Source organism: Lissotriton vulgaris, chromosome 10 (assembly GCF_964263255.1).
Source record: "Lissotriton vulgaris chromosome 10, aLisVul1.2, whole genome shotgun sequence".
Taxonomy (NCBI): Eukaryota; Metazoa; Chordata; class Amphibia; order Caudata; family Salamandridae; genus Lissotriton; species Lissotriton vulgaris.
Window position 1 is genome coordinate 182,183,971 of NC_141698.1, and position 24,954 is coordinate 182,208,924.

The window sequence follows — 24,954 nt, forward strand, 5'->3', positions numbered from 1 at the left end:
GCAGTTCAATATTCAGCATACAGAGTGTGTTCAGTCCTGGCAATGTTCAGCTGCCCGCATCGGAGTGCTCCGAGTCCCTGGCACCACCCGACTGCGATGCACTGGCGGAAGCCGATCTCTTCTTGGAGCGAGACCTCCGATGGCGGCCCTTCCTGGTCGGGCGATCCGTCCGCTCCGGCGACGATCCCTGGGACCTGCCCGGGTCCAGCCCCGGCTGGGCGTGGGGCCTAAGTCGCACAGCTTCATCGGTCCAGCGGAACACCTCTTCCGGTGAATCGAAGAAATGGGTCCGGGACTGATATATCACCCGCAGGCGGGCCGGATACAGGAGAGAGTATTGGAGCTTGAGGCCCCGTAGCTTAGCCTTAGCGTCCATGAAGGATTGCCTCTGTTGCTGTACCATCTTCGTGTAGTCCGGGAAGATCATGATAGTATGATTCTCGAAGGCGAGTGAGCCCTTGTTCCTCGCCTCCCGCAGGATAACATCCCGGTCATGATAATTCAGCAGCCTGGCGATGACAGGTCGTGGGCGCTCGCCCTCCGGCGGCCGCTGGGTCAGAGCCCTGTGGGCCCTCTCAATCACGAAGCATGTAGACAGTGCCCCTTCGGGGAGCCAGCTTTCCAGCCACTCGGTTAAGAACCGCTCCATACTGTCCTTCTCGCACCGCTCCGGAAAGCCAATGAAGCGGAGGTTGTTGCGCCGCGCGCGCCCTTCTGCATCCTCCACGCGGGCCGCCAGTGTCTTTTGGATGCTCTCCACCTCCGCCAATCGTTTCTTTAGGCCACCAATGTCCGCCTCGGTCGCTGTGATGCGGGTCTCAGCCCCAGTGATCCGTTCCACCGCGTTGCGGAGGTCCTGGCGCAGGAGCGTGACATCCGCCCCAACCGCCCCAATTTTGGCATCAAGCATGTCCTGGGATTGGGTGATGGCCGCCAGTATAGCTGCATTGTCCGGCCCAGAGCCACCGCTGCCACCGGCCGCCCCCGCGCCGCCACTCGGCCCAGTGAATTTATCGATGGGGCCATGTTTAGGCGGGCCACCTCCTCTGTCCCTGGTCATGGCACACGCCGGGCAGGGCAGACACCACCCCTGAACCGTCGGGCACCGTCACAAGTCCCGGATGAGACGGCCTAGACGAGTCCTCAGAGAAGAAAAGTGGGCCGGCCGCCCAAATCCGGTGTCGCGAAAATCGAGGTCCCGGCGCCACCCAGGTGGGACAGGCCTCACCCGCACTCGTCACCGCGAGCGGCCGTTCAAAATACAGGAAGAAGCTACGGCTCCGTGGTCTGTGGGCAGCCGTATCCAGCGGGCTGGGCCAGGAGAGGCAGATCGGATGCCACCACCGTCCGCTAGTCCGTCACCGGTCGCCTCGGGGCGCAAGGATCCCAGTCTCCAGGCTGTCGCGGGGCTACGCCTTGCCGTCACCGCTCGCTGGTCACACAGGGGAAGAGCCGATGAGTAGGAGCCAGTGGCACCGTCCCAATCTCCAGGCGATCGCAGTCAGAAAGATGAGCCAAGGGCGGCGTAGCGGATGCCAGCCGCACCCGCCAGATCACAACCGCCACCAGGCGTCGCGAAACTCGAGGACCCCGGTCTCCGGCCGGTCACCAGGCCGCACTTCGCCGCCGCCTCCCTCCGATCTCAGGAAGGGAAGAAATGCAGGATCGACACACCAAAGTGGACAGGAGACTTCGCCAGATCGAAATCAAACACTGGGCATCAACAGCGGGCTCGGGGGTCAGGATAAATGATCGGATGAAGTCCGGGCCGGCGGGAGCTCTACAAGGCTGCGACCGCCATCTTCGCCCGCCAAGCCACGCCCCCCATAAATCATTATTTTAAACTTTAATGACACACGTGTAGTATATAGGACATAACAGAATGTGCAAAAAGATTTATTTTTAAGATAAAGAAAGTGCTCCAAAATATAAATTTTAGTAATACGCAGCCGGAAGTTAATGAAAACATTGTTAATAACTGCCATTAAAAGCACACTCTCCATAGCTCAGTTTGTAAACCCCTTGCAGTACCCCAAAAAGAATAGATCTTTGTTATCATTCCCTTTCCTAGCAGCATTTACAATTCCAAATGAATCAACTGCATACATTCACATTTTTCAGGCATCAGGCACCCTGGCAGTGAAGCTTGTTTCTTGTTTAGCTGTCTGCCCCTACCTCGGCTTCAGAGCCCAGGGGACTCTTTCCTTTCCATGTCAGCTGAGGCGGTTCTCTCTTAACAAAAAGTAGAGGTAGGCGTTTTGCTAAATTAAAAAGGTATGGGCATGTTGTGCTCCACAGATCCCACCCAATTCGACCTCTCCTTATGCTCATTTGGACCTCTCTACTCACGACCTTTGGTGCTTGGCATGGCAGGGATGGCAAGCACACCAGTGAACACCTTGAAGACTCAAGACTCGCGTAGAAGCGCACCCGCTGATACCGACTACATCGACCATCATGCTCTGGGGTCACACGCTGATGGGACGAGCAGTGTGCGACCTCATTTGGAAAGACTTCCTTAATCATGCCATTTGAGTAATGGCATTAACCACATGGGCTAAGCAACACATGCCGTATCCACGCGGAACACCACTTGCCTTATACCACGCATATGCATTAACCATGCTAGGGGACAATTTGGGACGGGTGGATTGCAGTGCTGGGTCCTGTTTTAAGGGCTCATGGCAGGGGGAGGGGGTTGGGGTGTGACATTTACTACACATCTAACTTTACCAAGCATGCCTTTACAATGAAATGCGTTGAAAAGGTATGCGTGGTTCAGGCATGCATAGAAAATGAATGTAAATGTAAATGTATTGCGATTTATATAGCGCACGTATCACCCGAAGGCATCAAGGCGCTTGCCTTGGGAACCCGTCCTGGTATTCCCCTGTGAGATAACCCCAGCAGGGTATCCACAAGGTGAAAGCCAGGCATCCCGCCGCGAGGGGCCGTAGTGGAGATTAAGCAAGCTATTGCCCAGAGTCGCAGAGTGTGAACCCGTGAGTCGAGTAGGCACCGGAACGAGAATTATCGAGTCCGTGGAATTTTTGAGCCCAAGACCCGCCGAGGCGGGGAATTGAACCCTGGTCCAGGACCGATCTCAGCTTCCGGGTCTGCCGCCTCTAACCCCTGAGCCACACTTCTCCCGAATGCATGGTTAAGTTGCATTCGTAGTTGTAACAGCATTGTTGGAGCATGCATGGTTTAGCCGTGCGTGCTTCTGTCGTACAACCATGCCACTCTTGTGCCTTTTGCTTGTACCCATCTGCAGCTCCCTGATAATGCCTCCCAGGGGTTGAGTTCTTGATGGGCCTCTACTGTCCACAGCTCAGCAGACAAAGGTTCTTAACTAACGTCAAAGGAGGGTGTTTGGTGGATTGAGTGAGTGATAGGACTGATGGATAGGTGTGTCAGTGAAAGGGTGGGTGGGTGGATGTATGAGTGAGGAGATGGATGTAAGGATAGATGAGTGAAATAATGAATGGATAAGTGAAAGTGAGGGTAAATGAATGGATACACGTGGATAGATGGATACATGAAACAATGGATGAATGAAAGAGGGTGGGTGGATTGACAAAAGGGTGAATAGATGGATGAGTGGAGTGAAATGATGGGAAGATGGATGGAAGTAAAGGGTGGATAGATGGATGAACAAAGGGATAGATGGATGGATTGATGGATGGATGCTGGGACGCTGTGATCCCCTCAACTTTAGAAGCTGCAGCAGGGTTGAGTTCTTGATGGGCCTCTTCTGTCTGCAATTTGGCAGACAAAGGGAAGTTAGTGACTGAAAGGGTAGAAAGATGGATGTGGGATTGAAAGGGCAGAGGGATGGATGATTGACTTGAAGGATGGATGAGTGACAAAATGGATGGATGAGTGAAAAAGTGGGTGGATGGATGAAAGGATGGATGAGTGAAAGAATGAAGGATGAGTGGAATGGATGGTGGGTGGATTGATGAATGAGATGAGTGAAATGGAGGATGAACAGATGGTTGGATGGTGTGAAAGGGTAGATAGAGTGAAAGAATGGATATATGAGTGAAAGGATGGATGGAAGAGAGAAAGAATGGATAGTAGATGGATAGGCGGATGGATGGGTGGATGAGTGAAAGAATGGATGAGTGAAAGGGACGGTGGTTGAATGAAAGGGTGGATTGGTGGATGAGCGAAAGGGAGCATTTATGGATGGACAGATGAGTGAAAGCATGGATGGCTGAGTGGGTGGGTGGATGTGAGTGAAAGGGTAAATGGATGGGTGAGTGGTTAGGTGGAAGGATGAGTGAAATGATGGATGATTGAATGGCTGAGTGATTGTAGTTTGAATATGGCTGGGCGGATGGACAGAATAGTGAAAGACTGAATGATAGATGAAAGAATTAATGGATGGCAGACTCTAAAGGTGAAATTGTGGATAACAGCAGGTGGATGGAAGGATGAATGGATAGATGCTTGTATGGAAGAGACAAGAGAGCTCATCTGGGGAGCTTCATGGTGACTTGCTTCATTTGCTTGGTGCCATAAAAACGTTGGTTCTAAGTGGGGGTATTTTAAGCCTCTGGCTACTCCCTTGATGCCTTCTGCCTCCCTGCCCTTCCGCCGCCCCACTTATGCCCATCTACATCTCCAAGCTCATTGCTTCTTGACCCTCTTGGGTCTTAAGGCATCTGCTTTAAGCAAATGCTGAATTCACTTGTAAGTGAATGTTTCTAAGATCTGGTGCTCATTTCCTACCCTTGCCTCCTTTGCTTTTGTTAGTGTGGATTGATCTAAAAGCTGTGCTCACCCCCCTGGTCTTGTCAGTTCCCACTTTTCATTGCAGGTTCCTATCCCATGGCTGTTCATCCCTGTTGTAGCTCTTCACTCTTACCTCTGGTCTTCGCTGGCTTCTCTTCTTGTGTTAGCATGATAGGTCTTTTTGCCTCCTATTCCAGCTTGCGTCGTATTTGTGTATTTATCAACAGTAATATTTTGGTCAGAATCATTTTGAAGGAGAAACAATGGCATAACATAGAACTTTGAGGGTGAGGTGAGTAACACTAAACTGAAAAGAACATCTGTGGTAGGGATCAAGTGCACCATCTGTATGTATATCACATTTTGTTTTTTAAAAATATATTTGATTGATTTTAACCAAACAATACAATAAACAACAAAAAAAACTTGAATCTTAAATCAAGCTGCCAGCAGCAGAGCAACCCCACCCGGAGCCTGTCCACTCTTCTTACTGAAAAGGATTTACCACACTTTGAGTTACCTACACCACAGTCAAAGCCTGGCTCCCTCCCCATCCATGCCCCCCATATTTTCTCAGATTTACGCATGCATCCCTACCCCATTCTTTCCTTCACTCTGCACAGTTCCATCCCTTCTCACAACTCTATCAACCTCAGACAAAGCCGACTACCCCAGTGTATAGCACTGTCTCTCTTTGCCATTGCGTAGCCCGGGTTAATAGGGTTAATCAAGAGCCTGGAGTCTGGAGTCCAAATCCTGGAGTCTGTCCATATCCTCAACAGCGCCCCTGATGTGATCAATGGTATGGGGATCCCAACAACCTCCCCCAGGTGTGCCGTCACTCCCTCCCAGAGGAAAGTAAGGTTCGGGAATTCCCAAAGTGTTGGGAGGAAAGTGCCTCTTTGGCCACCCCGTTGGAGGCAACAATCACCTGTAACCCTACCAATTTTATGTAACAAGACTCTGGTGTAGTACGTTCTGTGTACGATTTTTTGTTGAATGAGACAGAAATTTGCCCGTACGGTCACCACCACTCATGAGAACAGTAACGCTTTCCCCAGTCCACATCCTTCAGGTCTCCTTCCTCAGCCTGCCATTGTTCCCTGATGCTTGTTAAGTACCCCTGCATATTTATCATCAGTGTAGCATACCTAAGAGAGATGGCCTTGCTGTCCAAATGTCTGTCTAGTATCTCTAATGGGGGGGGGGGGGTCCTCTTTAGTTTCTTCATCCCGAGGGATCCTGGCCTGTAATGCACGCGAATATTTTATATTTTGCCGAAGCTGCTTTTATTATGAACGGTTCCATCTTCTATGATTGGCTGTGGAGGACCCCAAGGTATCTTGTCGAGGAGGTGAACTTTAGGAGGCTCTTGTGGGAACACTGATGTAGTCAAAGCCATAGGGACAGACGAGGAGGGAAACTACAGGACTGCGGATTTAGAAGCGTTTAGTATGACAAGACCATATAGCCATCCTGTGGCCGACGTTAGTGCGATATTGTGGAATGCAAGCCTGCAGAAAAGGTGAAAATGTTGGGAATGTGAAAAGGATTTGGGTGTTGTCAGCATAAAGATGATAGTAAAATCCAAGAGAAGATATGCCTTAGAGAGTTGTAGGGTGAGATAGGAGAGGGCTGAGGGAAGATCCTTCATTTAAACCCATGGGAATTGTGATTCTTGGTATTAAGGAAATCCCAGATGACTTTGAAAGGGGAAACATCCATAACAACGCGAGCATTACCCCGTACTGCTATTACAACGCTGCTATTACAACGCAAGTCGTTACAATAACTTGCGCTGGAGGGTGCTGTAGGATAGGGAATAGTTTAATTTTCTATCCAACACCTTCCCTACTATCAACGTGGGCTGTTGTTGGAATAGAAAATTAAACTATTCCACTATCCAGCGCCCCCAACGCAAGTCGTTGTAACGACTTGCGTTGTAAATACTACATTGTAATGGCATAGAGGGTAAAAGCCCGCGCTGTAATGCCGTACAACCCTTTGAAAGAGTAGTCGGACAGGTAGGTGATGAGCCTTTTCCTAGATAGGCCTGGGATGCTTAGTGGTTTATTTCTGGAACAGAAGAATAGCATGATCTATGGTCTAGGAGCCAGTGGATGAGTCTAAAAGTATGAAGATGTCGCACTCATGATCACCTTTCTCATTTCAAGCTATGAGGTCTCTTGCACAGTTGTCTTCAGTAAGATTTTTACATCTCCAGTTCCGTATAGAATCAGCTCTACGTCTTTAACATCAGTTATGTGTTGCCCTATGAGCTAATTTACCTGGCGGCATGATTCCTTGGCTGCCCTCCCTCCTCCCGGTATATGACATCTCTTAATCTGTATTTTTTAGGTATGGCTTGACAGCATAGCTGAAGATGACCTTTTGTTAAAAAGTCTTTAAAATATATATAGAATGACCTTTTGCTCTGCCCTGAAGAGTGTTCTTTCTTACCTCATGCTGTTTAGTGATTCATTCTACCGACTAAGGAAAGCATGCATTGCAATCTGTATAGCAATTACATTGTAGTCCAGTTGTTGCTTTCTCTAGTTCACCTTTTCTTACCTGGTATTTGTGTGAGTTAAGCCTAATATAAATGACAAGAACTGTGCAAGTGGATGGCTTGAAAAAATACCTCTCTTTATTTCTACAATGCAATAGTTTATTTGGTTTCCTTCTTTGAACAATGCATATTTTGTGAAGGCAGCTACTGAATACCAGATACCAAATACAACAAGCATTGGCAAAGCCCCCAATACAGGACTTGATGCATTCAGATTTGGGCATGCCCGAGTTTGTAAAGGATAGCAAATTAAAGCTAGACCGGTTGGCTGTGACAATGCTTCTTTGCAGTTACTGTTGCAGTTGCAGGTGGCGAAGTGAGCTAAAGAATAAAGATAGATTCAACCCAGATCTGTGACGGGGGGTGAGTGTCTGAAAAGTTTCAGCGTCCCGTCCATCACCTCCTTGTGTTTGCTACTGGAATAATTGACAGAGAAATTGCAAGTGCTGAGGAGAGGATTGCAGCAACCCAATATGCTACAACTAAAATGTTGGACACATTTGCAAATAGTAATTCCAAAGGTCTGAGCAAGTCGCCAATAAACAATCGTGTAAAGCCCAGCAATAACCCCTGTGTCATAACTAATCCCCTGGAGATTTCTGCATCTTTGGCTCCCATATTGGCTACTTCTCCCCTGCTAAAAAGACATAAAGGGACAAACTAAGGCAACACGCTAGAACAAACCAAAAGCAAGTCAATGGAGATAATATAAAGAGGGGGAGAATTGGAGCCATCCCTTTGGGTTATTTTTACAGACCTGAACATTTTTCATAAGTCAATTCACACCAACATTTTAATGGGATGACAAGCTATAGTAATCCAGGAAAAAATACTTTATCTAACAGATGTGATCTATTAGAAGACCTGAATGAAATAGATTTACTTGGGAGCCTAATAAGCATGGGATTATTGCATCTGCTGTTTGTGATAATGGAAATATAACAGGAAGGCAAGTAAATAAAATCTCATGTAAGGCCTCACGTACAGGTACACATAACACCTAGACTAATTCCACCTTGAAACTGACCTCATGGAGATTGCGGACTTGTTACACAAGGTATTCTTCCCCGAATATATAAAACATACAGACACATCACATATTATATGTATTAAAGAAACATGATGCACAGATGCAATCCAGGTTGAAGGTTTCTTGTCACGTTAAGCATGGCCAAAAGGCGGGTTAGTCACTCTGACCTCAACTTTATTTATGGTTACAGTGAAAAGGATATATAGAGGATCTCCACTTTTATCAATTTTGTGTTATTAGCTGTTAAGAAGAATCCTGATATACTGATCATACATTTTTATAACAAATATGATGCCACTCACGTAGATAGGTAGTAGCCATCTTGGAGAGGGTCTTGGATCTCTTTTTGAGTGTGGATAGCCCAGGCTAATATTTAACTGGGGCAGGAGATTTTACCAACAACAAATGTACTTTATCGTCTAGTGAAGTCTGTGGCATTGAAGATGTAATCGAAAGAAGGAAACACAAATTTTGGACATTATCAGTATGGAGATGTGTTGAATGATTTGATGTACAAGAATAACTTGAATTTGTTAGGAACTGGCTATACTCAGGATACATCTATAGTGTCTACATTTATTGGGAGGGATGTAATGAGCACAATTGATTATATATTAATATCAATGAATCTTTTGGTTTTTTTTTAACGTTATTGTAATTCCAAATAGTATCAGAGACTATACCCACTTTGTTTAACCTTGCATATAAGTAGCAAGGAAATTGAAGAATGCCCTAAACTAGTGAACATAGAGGCAGAAGGAGTAAATAGAGAACCACTAAAATGGTCAGGGGTAGACCCACCTGGCTTTATTACAAATGTAATACTTAGTAATGAGGACGATTTCCTGACATGTACAGATTATCTGTCTGAATACAGTGAAATTAAGGCAGCCCACGAGGAAGTAAGTAATTCAATTAATCGTCAACAAACAAGGAATGTCAAGTGTGGTGAAAGTATTGGAAATAATTTTAATACAAAAGGGTGGTTCAACCACAAGTTAACAGAGTTGAGTAGTCAGCTAAGCAAAATACTTCACTCCGAACCAAGGGATAGGGAAGCAGTTTGGCCTATTAAACTTTGTTACGAACATGCAATAATAAAGAGGAAAAAGGAACAAAAAGCTAAGGCCTAGATAAACCTAGCACATGCAGCTGAGACCAACAATGTTTCTCTGTTCTAGAAGACAATCAATATGCCATTTCTTAAGGACAGTTTGATTCTGAACATGGTATCGCTCTTTTTAGCGAATGAGTGGCTTGATCATTTTACCTTGATTTTTAACTCTTCGGTTAGCTGTGATAACTGTGACACCCATAACTCATTGCCTCTTAATGTGAAGAACATTACAGTTATCTTGCAGGAAGTATCTTTTGCCATTATAAAAGTATGAAGGGAAGGCTGCAGGACCACATGGGGTTGCTTGTGGATGTATATAATGTGTAACAGACTTGTGGTATCCCGTTTTAACTTTCGCTCTGAATGCGGAAGGGTCAGGATAAATTCCTTCCACTTGGTCAGAGTCTATAATAGCACATATATTTTAAAAGGACATACGAGTGACCCTATGTGCTAGAGACTGATATCCCTTCTGGATACGTCTGCTAAAATGATGTGAAGAGTCATCCTAGGAAAACTGGAATCATGAGCTGAAGAGAAATCCGTACTTAGCAAATTAATGTATAGGTGGGACTGTGCTTGAATTGAAACCGTATTATAGGTAAATACACTAGGGCTAAGATGGGTCATCTACACCTTTGTTTTATGTACTTGGCTAGTGCTTTTGAATTTGTCAGCCATTGGAAATTATGGCAAACCATGCTTTCATTGGGTGTATCCGAGGATAAAGTTGTGTTTTTAGCCCAAATGTACAGTAATACCACTGTTAAGATACGTCTTCGGCCAAATGGAGAATGCACAGGCCCTTATGGGGTAACAAGGAGAGTAGGCAAGGTTGCGTACTCACCCCGTTCCTCTTTTGCCTGTATATTAATAGACTGGATAGAGCGCTTCATTCACTACATAAGATTACCCAGATAGGTACATGGTCTATTCCAGTCTTATTATATGCAGACAATGCTGTCCTGCTTTTTAGGACTGCATTGGGCTACAAAAATGTATGATGGCTTTATAACATATATGGAGAAGAGAAATTTGAAGGTTAATTTAAAAAAGACCTTCACAATGATTTGTGGGAAAAGAGGAACTAAGATCCATTTACAATCACATTAAAGGTACTCTCCTAGAGAGAGAGGGTCACCTTTCTCTTATTTAGGGTTACAGTTCACTTCCTCCAATTCCTGCAATAAGCCGGAGGGAATATGCTGCGCAAATAAGTCAAGCTGAATTTTGGGTGAGTATAAGTTCTCATCGAAACTTGGTAAAAACCAATTTTAGAAATGCTCACTATTTATAAATGTAAATGTGTATCAGCAGGTCAAGTCAAGTCAAGTCAGAGAATTTATATAGCGCACTACCTACCCAGAGGGTCTCAAGGCGCTTAGTAAGGGGAGGAGGATTACTTGTCAAATATCCACGTTTTAAGTTGCTTTCTGAATGCTAGGTGGTTCTGGGTGAGGCGAAGGTAAGCGGGGAGTGAGTTCCATGTTTTAGCAGCCAGGTATGAGAAGGATCTGCCTCCCATGGTGGTCTTGTTGATGCGAGGTACAGTGGCGAGGGCTTGGCTGGAAGAACGTAGTTGGCGGGAGGGGGTGTAGAAGGACAGTCGTGAGTTGAGGCATTCTGGTCCGATGTCGTAGAGTGATTTGTGTGCGTGGGTTAGCAGTCGGAAAGTGATTCTCTTATTGACGGGTAGCCAGTGGAGGTCTTTCAGGTGACCAGAGATGTGTTCGTTGCGCGGGATGTCTAATATGATCCTGGCTGAGGCGTTTTGGATTCGTTGGAGTTTCTTCTGGAGTTTAGCGGTAGTACCTGCGTAGAGGGTGTTTCCGTAGTCCAGTCGGCTCGTGACTAGAGCATGGGTGACTGTTTTCCTTGTTTCGGTGGGGATCCAGCGAAATGTCTTCCTGAGCATGCGAAGAATGTTGAAGCAGGATGAGGATACGGCACTGACTTGTCTGCTCATTGAGAGTGAAGAATCCAGGATGACGCCTAGGTTCCGTGCGTGGTCTGTCGGGATGGGTGCTTTTCCAAGGGCTTCCGGCCACCAAGAGTCGTCCCATGCAGAGGGGGATGTACCTAAGATGAGGACTTCTGTTTTGTCTGAGTTCAGTTTCAGACGGCTTTGTTTCATCCATTCGGCAACTTCTTTCATTCCTTCGTGTAGGTTAGTTTTGGCGGTGCTGGGGTCATTGGTGAGAGAAAGGATTAGTTGAGTGTCATCCGCGTAAGAGATAATGTTGAGGTTGTGTTGGCGGGCGATGGCCGCGAGGGGGCTCATGTATACGTTGAAGAGGGTAGGGCTGAGTGAGGATCCTTGTGGTACGCCACAGATGACTTCAGTGGCCTCGGACTTGAATGGCGGGAGGCGGACTCTCTGGGTTCTTCCGGTGAGGAACGAGGTAATCCATTCAAGTGCTTTTCCTTGTATTCCGATGTTATTGAGGCGTTGTAACAGGGTGCTGTGGCAGACTGTGTCGAAGGCTGCAGAGAGGTCGAGGAGGATGAGGGCGACTGTGTCTCCATTGTCCAGTAGAGTTCGAATGTCGTCTGTTGCTGCGATGAGGGCGGTTTCAGTGCTGTGTTTTGCTCGGAAGCCAGATTGTGAGGGGTCGAGGGATTTGTTGGCTTCGAGGAAATCGGCGAGCTGGTTGTTGACGGCTTTCTCGATGACTTTGGCCGGGAATGGAAGGAGCGAAATGGGGCGGTAATTTTTGAGTTCGGTGGGGTCCGCTGTGGGTTTTTTCAGAAGGGCGGTGAGTTCAGCGTGTTTCCAGTGTTCCGGGAAGGTGGCGGAGTTGAAGGAGCAGTTGATGACGTCTCGGAGGTGCGGTGCTATGACGGAGTCTGCTTTGTTGAAGATGTGATGAGGACATGGGTCTGTGGGGGATCCTGAGTGGATGGAATTCATCAGGCGGATTGTGTCCTCAGTGGAGATTGGGTTCCAGTCGTTAAGGGTGTTCACGGGGGGAGAATGTTCAGCAAATGGTTGGGTGGGTTGGTCTTCGGGTTGGTTGTCGAAGCTGTTGTGGATGTCTGCAATCTTGTTGTGGAAGAATGAGGCTAGGGAGTCGCAGAGGGCTTGAGAGGGGGTGATGTCGTTGGAGTTGGCCGAGGGGTTGGAAAATTCCTTGACGATGTTGAAAAGTTCCTTGCTGTTGTGGGCGTTGTTGTCAAGTCGATCCTTGAATGCTATTTTCTTGGCCTTTCGGATTAGTTGGTGGTGAGTGCGGGTGGCGTTTTTGAAGGCGTCCTTGGTGCTAGTGGTTGGGTCTTTTTTCCAGGCCTTTTCAAGGGATCGGCAGAGTTTCTTGGACTTCTTAAGATCATCGTTGAACCATGAGGCCTTCTTGCTGCCAGGTTTGCTTTGACGTTTTCTCAGTGGTGCTAAGGTGTCGGCGGTGTTGGATAACCATAGGGTGAGGTTGGCGGCGGCTTGGTTTGGGTTAGAAGAGTGGGCTGGGGTGTTTAGAAGGAGCGATGCGGAGATCTGGTCGGTGGTGATTTTGTTCCAGTTTCTTTGCAGAGTTGGTTGGAGGTGGTTGGTGGGTTTTGGCTTGTTGTAGGTGAGGTGAACGCAGCTGTGGTCAGTCCAGAGGAGATCCGTAGTGTGGCTGAAGGAGACATGATTGCTGGAGGTGAAGATGGGATCGAGTGTGTGACCTGCGATGTGGGTGGGGGTAGTGACTAGTTGTTTAAGTCCGAGGTTGGCGAGGTTGTCCAAGAGGGTGGTGGTGTTGCGGTCGTTGATCTTTTCAAGGTGAAAGTTGAGGTCTCCCAGAAGGATGTAGTCTTTGGAGGGGAGCGCGTGTGGAGTGACGAAGTCCGTGATGTCTTCACTGAATTTTGCGCGGGGTCCTGGTGGTCTGTAGAGGAGGGTGCCTCTGAGTGTGGTCTTGGGGTTGATGTGTATTTGGAAGTGAAGGTGTTCGGAGTTGGCGAGGTTGGTGTCAGAGCTGATTGAGATGCGGATTGATTTCTTATGGACGATAGCGATTCCTCCTCCTGTGTGGCCGGTACGGTCCTTGCGTGTGATCTTATAGTCTTCAGGGATGGCGATGGTGATGTCTGGGGCGGAGGAGGCGATCATCCATGTTTCTGTTAGGAAGGCGACGTCTGGAGAGATGGTGTCTAGTAGGTTCCATAGGTCAATGGCGTGTCTGTGGACCGAGCGGGTGTTGAGAAGGATGCATTGTAGGTGGTTGGGGTCGGGAGTCTGTGGAGTGGTCGTAGCGGAGATGCAGTTGGTGCCGCTGAATTTGCAGGAGTAGCAGGAGAAAGGTCCATGAGTGTGTCCGGGAGCGGCTTGGATGCAGTTGGGGGCGCGACCGGGGTTGAGGGCTAGGAGGGTGGCGGCGTCGTAGGTGATGCGGGAGGGCAGCGCGAGGGGCAGGGGGTATGGCGCTGGGCGCGGGCCAGGCGCGGACGGGCGTAGACGGGCTTACCTTTGGCGCACCTTCGGCGCGGATTGGGCGCGGTCGCTGCGCGTGAACGCTGCGCGTTAGAGGAACTACCATAAGTAGTTAGAGGAGGGGGAGGGGCGAGGGGTGGTCAGCTGGGAGGCGGGATGCGGGGTGGAGCTGCAGGCTGGGCCAAAACAATAACAACAAAATGGCAGGCAAAGCGGAAGTGAGGACGACGGGGCTGGGGTGAGCAGGGTCGCCGGTCTAGTCAGTAGCGTACACAGCCAAGCCAGCAAAAAAGAAATATGCGCCCTGAACGAGGATACACAACAACAATGCTAACAATGTCAATAGCGCTAGCGTCACTTAATTCAGCCTGGGTACAATAGCGCTGGCGTTATAATCGAATTGGTTAAATTAGGCGCAGGCACAATAGCGCTAGCGTGAGGTTCCAATGCAGGCAAGCGTAGCAGAAAGCGTGGGAGCAAGCAAGCAACGATACCACCGGAGGCTTGGAGGAGCTTGGTGGGAGCGACCTCAGCAGTTGGATGCAGAGTGGTCACAGCGATTCCCTGGGCGGAACGATGCTCTACTCTGTTGTGGGAGGGGTGGTCAGCTGGGAGGCGGGATGCGGGGTGGAGCTGCAGGCTGGGCCAAAACAATAACAACAAAATGGCAGGCAAAGCGGAAGTGAGGACGACGGGCTGGGGTGAGCAGGGTCGCCGGTCTAGTCAGTAGCGTACACAGCCAAGCCAGCAAAAAAGAAATATGCGCCCTGAACGAGGATACACAACAACAATGCTAACAATGTCAATAGCGCTAGCGTCACTTAATTCAGCCTGGGTACAATAGCGCTGGCGTTATAATCGAATTGGTTAAATTAGGCGCAGGCACAATAGCGCTAGCGTGAGGTTCCAATGCAGGCAAGCGTAGCAGAAAGCGTGGGAGCAAGCAAGCAACGATACCACCGGAGGCTTGGAGGAGCTTGGTGGGTGCGACCTCAGCAGTTGGATGCAGAGTGGTCACAGCGATTCCCTGGGCGGAACGATGCTCTACTCTGTTGTGGGAGGGGTGGTCAGCTGGGAGGCGGGATGCGGGGTGGAGCTGCAGGCTGGGCCAAAACAATAACAACAAAATGGCAGGCAAAGCGGAAGTGAGGACGACGGGGCTGGGGTGAGCAGGGTCGCCGGTCTAGTCAGTAGCGTACACAGCCAAGCCAGCAAAAAAGAAATATGCGCCCTGAACGAGGATACACAACAACAATGCTAACAATGTCAATAGCGCTAGCGTCACTTAATTCAGCCTGGGTACAATAGCGCTGGCGTTATAATCGAATTGGTTAAATTAGGCGCAGGCACAATAGCGCTAGCGTGAGGTTCCAATGCAGGCAAGCGTAGCAGAAAGCGTGGGAGCAAGCAAGCAACAATACCTCCGGAGGCTTGGAGGAGCTTGGTGGGAGCGACCTCAGCAGTTGGATGCAGAGTGGTCACAGCGATTCCCTGGGCGGAACGATGCTCTACTCTGTTGTGGGAGGGGTGGTCAGCTGGGAGGCGGGATGCGGGGTGGAGCTGCAGGCTGGGCCAAAACAATAACAACAAAATGGCAGGCAAAGCGGAAGTGAGGACGACGGGGCTGGGGTGAGCAGGGTCGCCGGTCTAGTCAGTAGCGTACACAGCCAAGCCAGCAAAAAAGAAATATGCGCCCTGAACGAGGATACACAACAACAATGCTAACAATGTCAATAGCGCTAGCGTCACTTAATTCAGCCTGGGTACAATAGCGCTGGCGTTATAATCAAATTGGTTAAATTAGGCGCAGGCACAATAGCGCTAGCGTGAGGTTCCAATGCAGGCAAGCGTAGCAGAAAGTGTGGGAGCAAGCAAGCAACGATACCACCGGAGGCTTGGAGGAGCTTGGTGGGAGCGACCTCAGCAGTTGGATGCAGAGTGGTCACAGCGATTCCCTGGGCGGAACAATGCTCTACTCTGTTGTGGGAGGGGTGGTCAGCTGGGAGGCGGGATGCGGGGTGGAGCTGCAGGCTGGGCCAAAACAATAAGAACAAAATGGCAGGCAAAGCGGAAGTGAGGACGACGGGGCTGGGGTGAGCAGGGTCGCCGGTCTAGTCAGTAGCGTACACAGCCAAGCCAGCAAAAAAGAAATATGCGCCCTGAACGAGGATACACAACAACAATGCTAACAATGTCAATAGCGCTAGCGTCACTTAATTCAGCCTGGGTACAATAGCGCTGGCGTTATAATCGAATTGGTTAAATTAGGCGCAGGCACAATAGCGCTAGCGTGAGGTTCCAATGCAGGCAAGCGTAGCAGAAAGCGTGGGAGCAAGCAAGCAACGATACCACCGGAGTCTTGGAGGAGCTTGGTGGGAGCGACCTCAGCAGTTGGATGCAGAGTGGTCTGTGGGGTTATGGTAATTCAGTTATTTTACAAACCAAAGAGAATTATTTTAGGGTGCGTTTGCTTGCAGTCCCAAATTCTACACCTATATACATTATACACAAAGAACCGGGAATGACCTTTATTGAGGATGTTTTATATTGGAAGCCTATAGTTTGATGGCATGCTATTTGGAGTAAGGCAGGGATGAAATTCACTCAAGCTATTATCATGGATTGCTTGTCTCTCAAAACATTTTTTTTAATTACATAGTTGTATCACATAGGGGGGCTTTTGTGTATGCTTAATGACCGTGCTCTACTTGAAAAACCAGATTTAATAACCCTGTTTTCAAAAAATTAATTAAAATTAGTGTTTGCTAGTATCAGAGATGATTTTAGGAATTCGAAAGAATCAAGTAAAACATCTGTTAGGGATTATTTACCTGTGTCTCAGCTAGATAGTATACAAAACTATTTGTTCATTGTTTTCAATGTACGTCATCGTTTTATTTTGACTTGCGTTTGGCTTAGTACAACACACAACATGGTTGTTTTTCTTGGAAGAGAACAGTGGTGTAAGGAACTGCCGAACTTTCTGTGTGATGGGAAATCGAAATAAACAACTTTGCACTTTACTCTTTTCTGCTCATTTTATATGATTTTATAGATGCGTTTTTTAAAACCATTATTTCTCGATAAGAAATTTGTGGATTTTAGAATGGATTTTTTATGTTTACGCAAACTGGAACATATGTAAGTATGTTCAGCTGCCCTGTCTTTTGTCTTAGGGGCACTACAAGAAAGAACGGAACTGAATCAATTGGAGTGCCTGAATTATGAATTTCTGTAGTAAATATTTTTAAAAGCGTCTGTATTGTATGCTGCTATTTTTTTAAAACATTTTTTATGATATTATATATTGAGGTACTTTTATGGTTTACTTTGAATAGAAACTGATTGAAGGATTTTTGTTTGATTGGTTGTGATTCATGGTTTTGTAGCAAATGCATGTCTTTAGTCCATGTTTCACATGCTGGTCTTGCCTAGCTGCCACCAATCCCATTTTCTGTTAATCCACGCCTCATGTGCACACTCAGGCATTTGTTAGAAGGCTGTGCCAAGTCCATTTGTGCATGTGCTTTGCAGTTTTGCATCCAAAACCTTTCACACCAGGGCAAAGCTCTGAAATCGTGCCCTGTCATGATCACCCTACTAGAAATTTTCCTTGCGAAATGATTTGTCTGCCTTCCTAGGGGCTTGTAGTACACGAATAGGTGCCCACGTAGCATGCATATTTACTCCAAGATGTTTCAGGACGTTATTTACACAAAACTAAGACTTATTGTTACCCAAATCAAAAGTACTCATTTTATTGACTTTGGATGGATGGAAGGGTGAGTGAATTCACACCGACAAGGAACTAGTGGGCACCTGCTGCACCCCGAGTTTGCACATGTGGACACCCATCTAACGCCTTCCAGGCCAACTATGATGGCGAGGGTTGGATGAAGAAAGTGTACCTCACTTTGCCACCGAAATACCTTCAGGATCTGGAGTACCTCCTACAGAGGATGGCGGCTGGTAGGTAGTGGGAAAGTGCTGTAGACAATCCTCTGCAGGGTTATATAGACGAAAGGGAGGAGGCAGATTGGGCATTTTGTGTTGCGATCTCGGTACTCAGGTGAATGTATGACATTGTTCTGCATTCTGTCCATCAATTGTTGTTTTTGCATTCTACAATGAGAGGGCATGCTGCTTCCTGTTTTCAGAAATGGCACTGAGTTGGGACCAAGTAGTGGACTGATTAAGGGTGTGAAAGGCATGCAAGGTGCTAAAGAAGGTCACTAGAGCATATGCAATAGTATGTTAGTTGATTTGTATACTCTGAGCCACAGAAGACCTTGCTGAGCTAATGCAAACATTGTATAGCGTGATTCAAGTAGAAAAAAAAAAACAATAACAAAATTATTTCAGCCATGCTATTTTGAAAAAGATGACGGTAGTGAACGCTGTGCCTCCATGTTCTTGCATGGCTCAAAACAGAAATGAAACCTCTGACCAGAGACAAGAGAAAGGAAAACACAAAAGGGGGAAAGAAGGAAGAAGGAAAAGATGGAAAATTGTGTCAAACAGAGAAAGCAAGATGATAATCCCTGCACCAGGGACTTCTTTGCAAGTTGTCGTGGGTGTTCTGATAAGACCACTGTACTTGCATGCCAGAGATGCGCTCCCACTTGGTCAGTGCCTTCTAATTAGAGACTAAGATTTGCAATAAGAACCCAGGCCCTCTGTCATTTTCATCTCATTAGAACTTCTCCTCCTGGTTCCAAAGAGAGGAGCTTAGTCATGATATGATGCTGGTTTGCATAATTAATTAGGACTTTCTCACTCTGCCTTTCCTGCAAATCCCCTTTAATGAGATCCCGGATGAGCTGTATTCACACTGTATATTTACAGGAAGCATCTAGCTGAGGAGAACTTAATATATTTCTAAACTAACATCTTGACATGTCATATCCTATGTTTTCTAAATTTACTTTTGAATCATTCCTTGTTACTGTATAATGCGTGTGCTCATAAGATGAAGCTATTCTTTCTTGACCTGCCACCTCAGCCTGAATGAGTCACTCTTTGGCACAATCATAGATGGAAATCAGGATTTGTAGGTCAAGCATCTCATAATGACCCAGGCACGAAGATGGGGTCAGAGCTTTGCTGCGATATGCGGGTGTTTGTCGCTGAGATATAAAACGCTATTCAAACTCCTCTCCCACTGCACTGCATAACACTGGCCCAGCATCCCTGAAAAAATGCATCTGCTTTCGCAAACCTTCCAGAGACCTCCCCTCATCCGGGCCCCTACTTACACACATCCCATGCATATGGAAAACGAGATCTGGCAGTCGAGCCTTGTCTTGCATCGCTTCTAAACCATGGAATGTCTTGCCGCAATTCCCCGAATCAAAAGGTCCAGGGCTGGAGGCAGGTCCTTCGAGCTCAATGCCGCCAAACTTAGGAACTCCCTTCCCCCCTCCCTAAGATCCAACCGGATCCTCTCGTCCTTCCGCAAAGAGCTAAAAACTTTCCTCTTTAGAAACTAATTACCCCTATTCCCCTCAGAGTACTACGCCCTCTACTCAGCGCTTGGACGCCCTCGGGCAGCAGCCGCGCTATACAAATCCCCTTTTTATTTCATTTCATTTTATTTCATGTCCTGCTACTAAACATAAGAGCCTCCTCCTCACTTTTTAAATTCTGAAAGAAGGTGAAGACCTGGCTTTTTGAGTAGTCCCACTAGGCCCTGATTTTGGCTAGGTTCACACCTGCTAATTGCCAGGATACTGTCCTGGGTGATAGTGCATTCTACAAATCTGCATAACATAACATTGATCCACGTGCCTAGTGGTAATCAGTGGTTTAACACAGGTACCTGCAGTCCCTATAGCGCTGCAGGGTCCCCCAACCCTCCAGGGGGGCCACAATCTTTCAAGGGGCCCCCATTTAGCCCCAGGCCAATGAATATTTGTGAGATGTGGGAGACTCGGGGGCGCTCATCATGTACTGCAGGTGGGGCCCCATCATTTTGCATTATGTTGCTGGTGTTAAAGGCAGCCTCAGAATGGATATAAGGATATATCTTCCTGCTCCTAGGACCGCTAGGAGTGCAGGAGTTGGGCTTTTCTTTTGAAGACACTGGTAGTCCACACATGGGATAGGTTAAACCAAAGTTTGCTTTATTTTATGTCCAGTTATACCAACAGAAATTTTTTTTAAGTTCTCAAAATTTTAAGGTCTTAGCATAGTCTCATGTCAAATATGACTTCTGCTCCGGGCTCCCGGCTCTTCGCATATCCTACTTTTGGCACCTCTTTGAATCTTGTGCCAGTCTCTGGCTCCTTATTTTTCTACTTCTTTCTTTTCTTGTCTCTTTGCTTTCTGTAGCTTTTCCCTTCTCCTCCTGTAAAAATAAGTCTTTCCCTTGTCTTTAGTAATGGTAAAGTATTGTGTCTGTATTCTCGGTGGCGCTGTGCTGATGACGGAGCGGTTCCGTCACGGCCCGCCCGACGCGCCTGCGCGCAAGTTTTATTGAGCGGCGGGGCCATGACGGAACCGCTCCGTCATGAGCACAGCTCAACCGTGGCTGGTGACGGAGCGGTTCCGTCACCAGCATGGGCACGCCGCGCGGCCCCCCGCCCCGTTAGCGCTTCGGCGGAATAGCCGCCGCAGCGATGAGGTTAAACCTTACTGTATTAAATGCAAATACTTTGTTCAGACCCTTGAAAGTGCTCTTCAAATCAACTTCGGCAGCAGGGAAGTGTGTGAGATGCGCTTCCCTGTGGGATACTGATAGGTCTGTAGAAGACTAAGGCACACATAAGCTCCCCAGGGGAAAAGTTGCTGTTTAATTGACTTACTGTAGTTACATTTGTGGTAATTACATAGTCCGGCCACTGACAGTGATAGGTGGCACATGAGCTCCTTGTTCTGTTTGTTCCATACTGTGCAGAATGAGGAATTCTTGTTCTGAAAGGCATTTTGCTTCTTTTTCTAATCCGGGGCAGCAGAAATGGAAGAATGGCCCACAGGTTTGCTTCTGCTTACTGCAAATTCAAAAGTATTTTCACGGACCCATAGTTGAAGAGACAGATTCTAAAATTGGATGCTGGGCTATCAGCTACAAGGAGTATGTGTTAATGACCAAAAAAATACAATGACTCATCAGTGACATTTTATACTCCAACTTCCATCAAAACCCTAAAAACATCTAAAATCACGTCACACTTTCTGTTTTACGGAAAAGAATGTGGACAGGAATAGTCTGGCATGTCCCCTGAATATTGAAAACACATATTGATGGGACACAATTTTGAGGACTGAAAGAAAAAAAAAACAGGTATGTCTAGATTTCGGTACAAAAAAAAAATAAATTATATATATATATATATATATATATATATATATATATATATATATATATATATATATATATATATATATATATATTACCTACTGGCGGTCGCCAGTAGGTATATATACTCAGGATTTTTTCTCTATGGAACTTTTGAAAATTCTATGTCTAATAACTTTGGCGTTTGTGGACGGAATCGGCTGAAATTTTCAGGAAAATGGCACATTTTGTTTCTGATCAGCCCCTGAAAATTTGGGGGGGTTCCGTTAAGGGGGGGCCAAGAAAAAAGGGGGGTCCCAAAACGCGTTTTTCCCATTCATTTTTCCATAGGGCGTTTGGCCTCACTTTTAGCTCGAACGGCTGAATGGATTTGCACGAAACTTGGCAAAATTGTAGGGACTGTTAGCCCGATGTGCCTTTGCTGGGTCTCAATATATGTGCTCCAGTGGATTTTGAGAAATTAACGTTTTAAAAAACAGATATATCTGTGACAGCGTCCTGGATAGCGCACTAGTTCGCGTACTATTCGCGTAACAGAGCTTTGCGAAGCGAAGCTGATTGGCTCTCCGGTGTTTGTCAACATTCTAAACAGTCTGTAGCGGCCGCCATCTTGTCTCTCGGTAGGATCGAGAGACAAGAGGAGGCCAGAACGAAGGGGCAAATGCCCATAAGGGGGCATAGTAGATCCTCCTTGACCCCCTAGGTTTGATGTGGAGGCTTTAAAAGGGCCCGCTGTGAAAAAAATATATATATATGTTTTTTTTCGTGGGGTGCACCCGGTACGCATACCCGAAAGCGGTCTGGGGAGCGTACTATAAGGAAACAAGAATGATTGACTTTTAACTTATTGTATGTTTATCAATTGTTCGTTTTGTTGTTTTTTTTTTGGTTTTTTTTATTTACGTAGCTACATGTAGGTACCAATGCAGAGTCTATAAATTAATAAACGCCGTCTCCTTTGTAGATATCTTGGTTGTTGTTAAAGAAGTTATTGTGGTATATGGAATTCATACCATAGTCTGTCTGGAAAGCCGAAACAACATGGTGGCAGGAGATGATAAAGAGATGTTAAATACACATTGGGGATTATATAGTGGGAGAAAGGAAGTAACTATGAACAAAGTTAGTATGTAACACCAAAATGTTGCACAGTATATTTAAAGTCTGACTTCACGTTATAATCAATTTGCTACTAGTTTTCAATATACATATAAAAATAAATGTGTCAAGCAATTTTTGAATTAAGAAATAAAAATTGATTTTTCAGATTGTTTTTCAAAATTTAAAAGAAAATCTATAAAATCGTGATCATTTTTTTCTTCATTTTTCAGTAGAAAATCTACTGCATCTACACATTGCACAAATTCATTGTTTATTGTATCGTCGTAGAAATCCTTGTCAACTTCTGTCTCCATTTGTTTTCCTGTTTCAGTTTTCAAGTTGTTTTCTTGTCTTTCCATTTTGAATTCTGAAAAATGAATTTTTAAAAAATATATCAGTACAGATAGGGCACTGTTGGGTTTCAGTACAGACAGGTAGTTTGGTTATTTAAACAGTGTTTTTTTCTTTGGGCAGTGTATGGTATCAAATTGGAAGTAGAAATATGAAGAAAATTATCAAATAAACTCTTATTCAATTCTGAATTATACTAGAGAAGTCTAACTCTATCCTTAATTCAGGGCCGGCGCTAGGCATGGGCAGCGTGGGCTGCCGTTCAGGACCTCGCACTTAGCCCACCAGCATGGTGCCACGCACTGGTGATGTGTCATTTTGTTTTCCTGGAGATCTATCACAAAGAAAGGTGTCGCCTGCAATTAAGGTCTATTGCAGGGGCCCCCCTCCTTGGGCCTCTCATGGATGGTGTCAGGAGGTATAGGGGAGGGAGAAGGAGACGCTCTTTGAATTGCAAGGAGACCATTCACAGACACTGTGGGGGGCCCTTTGTCCAGCATTTTGGCGCACCCTCAGTTTTAACTTTTAGACCACAATCAATTCTCACACCTATGAAGGTGTGAGAAATGCGTGTAGATTAAAAGTTAAAACTGTGGGGGCGTCAAAATGCTGGACAATGGGGCCCCCACAGTGTCTGTGAATGTTCTCCTTCTAAGTGGTCACTTATGTAATTTGGAGGGGGCCTTGCGCACGTTCCCTTTTAGCCCAGGGCCTCGCAAATCCTTGGACTGGCCCTGCCATAACTAAAACAGAGAAGTCTATTTTATTCTATAAGTATTACAGAGTGATAGAATATAACTGTCTGAAAATGTTTTTCTAATTAGCTTTCAGTACAGAACATACTTCAGTTTTATAAATAATATCTTACCTTTTAAATATAATTTGAAGTTATCAGTTGATTTTTTGTTGTTCTGCACTTCACGAAGTAGTAGTCAAAATGGCTGTGTTTCTCTCTCTTTGTTTATAGATATTCAGGTACATAACCAATCAAATGTCATGATATAATAGTAGAAATTGAAAGTAATATTTTAATTGGTTGTCATTTCCAACACTTCCGATATGTTTTGTGAAGTAATTTACCTCAGGGATTTTAGAGAGTTCTAGATGCTAAATGGCTAAATGGTATTCCAACGAAATTTGTGAAAATGGTAGGGATTGGTATGTAGTATGAGCTACTGTTTAATTGGTGAAAGTGTCTCCAGTGGTTTTTCTGTAAATTACTTTCCCACCTTTTTTGAGCGAGTGCTTGTCAGTGCATTTCCCGGTACGCGAACTTGCAGTGTTACGGGAGTCCTCCATTTTGTGTTTCGGTAGAATTGAGATATAAGATGGAGGGTAAATAATGTTCAGAATGGGTAGATTGGGGTACTTTAGACGTATCCTGTTTCCCTAAGTTTTCTGAGGGTGGCTGAGGAGGCTCATATATGTTGAGAAAAAAAATTGATTTTTTCGCGTGGTTAGCTGCCGGTACGCGAACTGGGTAGCGTACCGGGAAGCGAATATAGGTGAAAATAAGTGAAAAAAGGTACATTCGAAATTTCAAAAGAGTACACTAAGTTAAGGTAGCTCTGAAAAGAGCTTTTGGGTTCTGTGTATGTTCTAGAAACTTATAAGTAGGAACCAATACACATTCTTAAATTTAGTATGAAAACTCTGTTCCCCTCATCTGAGAAATGCACGCGATCTCCTCTGTAGATATCTTGCATGTAGTAACGCAAGTCATTGTTGTAGATGCAGCCCATTCCATGGTCCCTCATGTAAGCTGAAACAGACTTATTTACATGCTTCCTCGATTTCTCAATTTGTGGACAAAATTGATTGGACCACCTCCATTTTTGTCTTTGGCATATATTGGAATATACCAAGGCAGTTTGAGGAAAAAGTGTCATCAATTGCTCAAAGGTGTCCTTTTAAAGCATTTCCAGACCTACCCCAGTCAAAGTGCCCAAATCGTTTCCTCCACAGTGCACTATTATGAGGTCAGGGGTTGGCAAATGTAAAAAGGTTTTCACCAATGGTATCAATTGGTGACATTTCAATCCTCTTCGACCAATCCATTTGATTTCCACATTTTGTAAATTGAGGTTGTGTAAATTTCTGTTATCAGCATACCTGTGAGCCCAGTGGATGTAGCTATGTCCAAGAATCCAGACTGAAAACATAGCTAGAGGAGTTTTTGCTGCAGTCAGATGAAGTGTGGGAATGAAATGGCAGTTGAAATAGTGATGTTTGTAATGTAAAAAACTGTGGAGTTTAAGTGCAAATGATTCATTAGCAGTGATTGGTGTATTTCCATTGCTGAAAACAGAAAGTTAGGGTGAATGGATGTGTTCTTTGA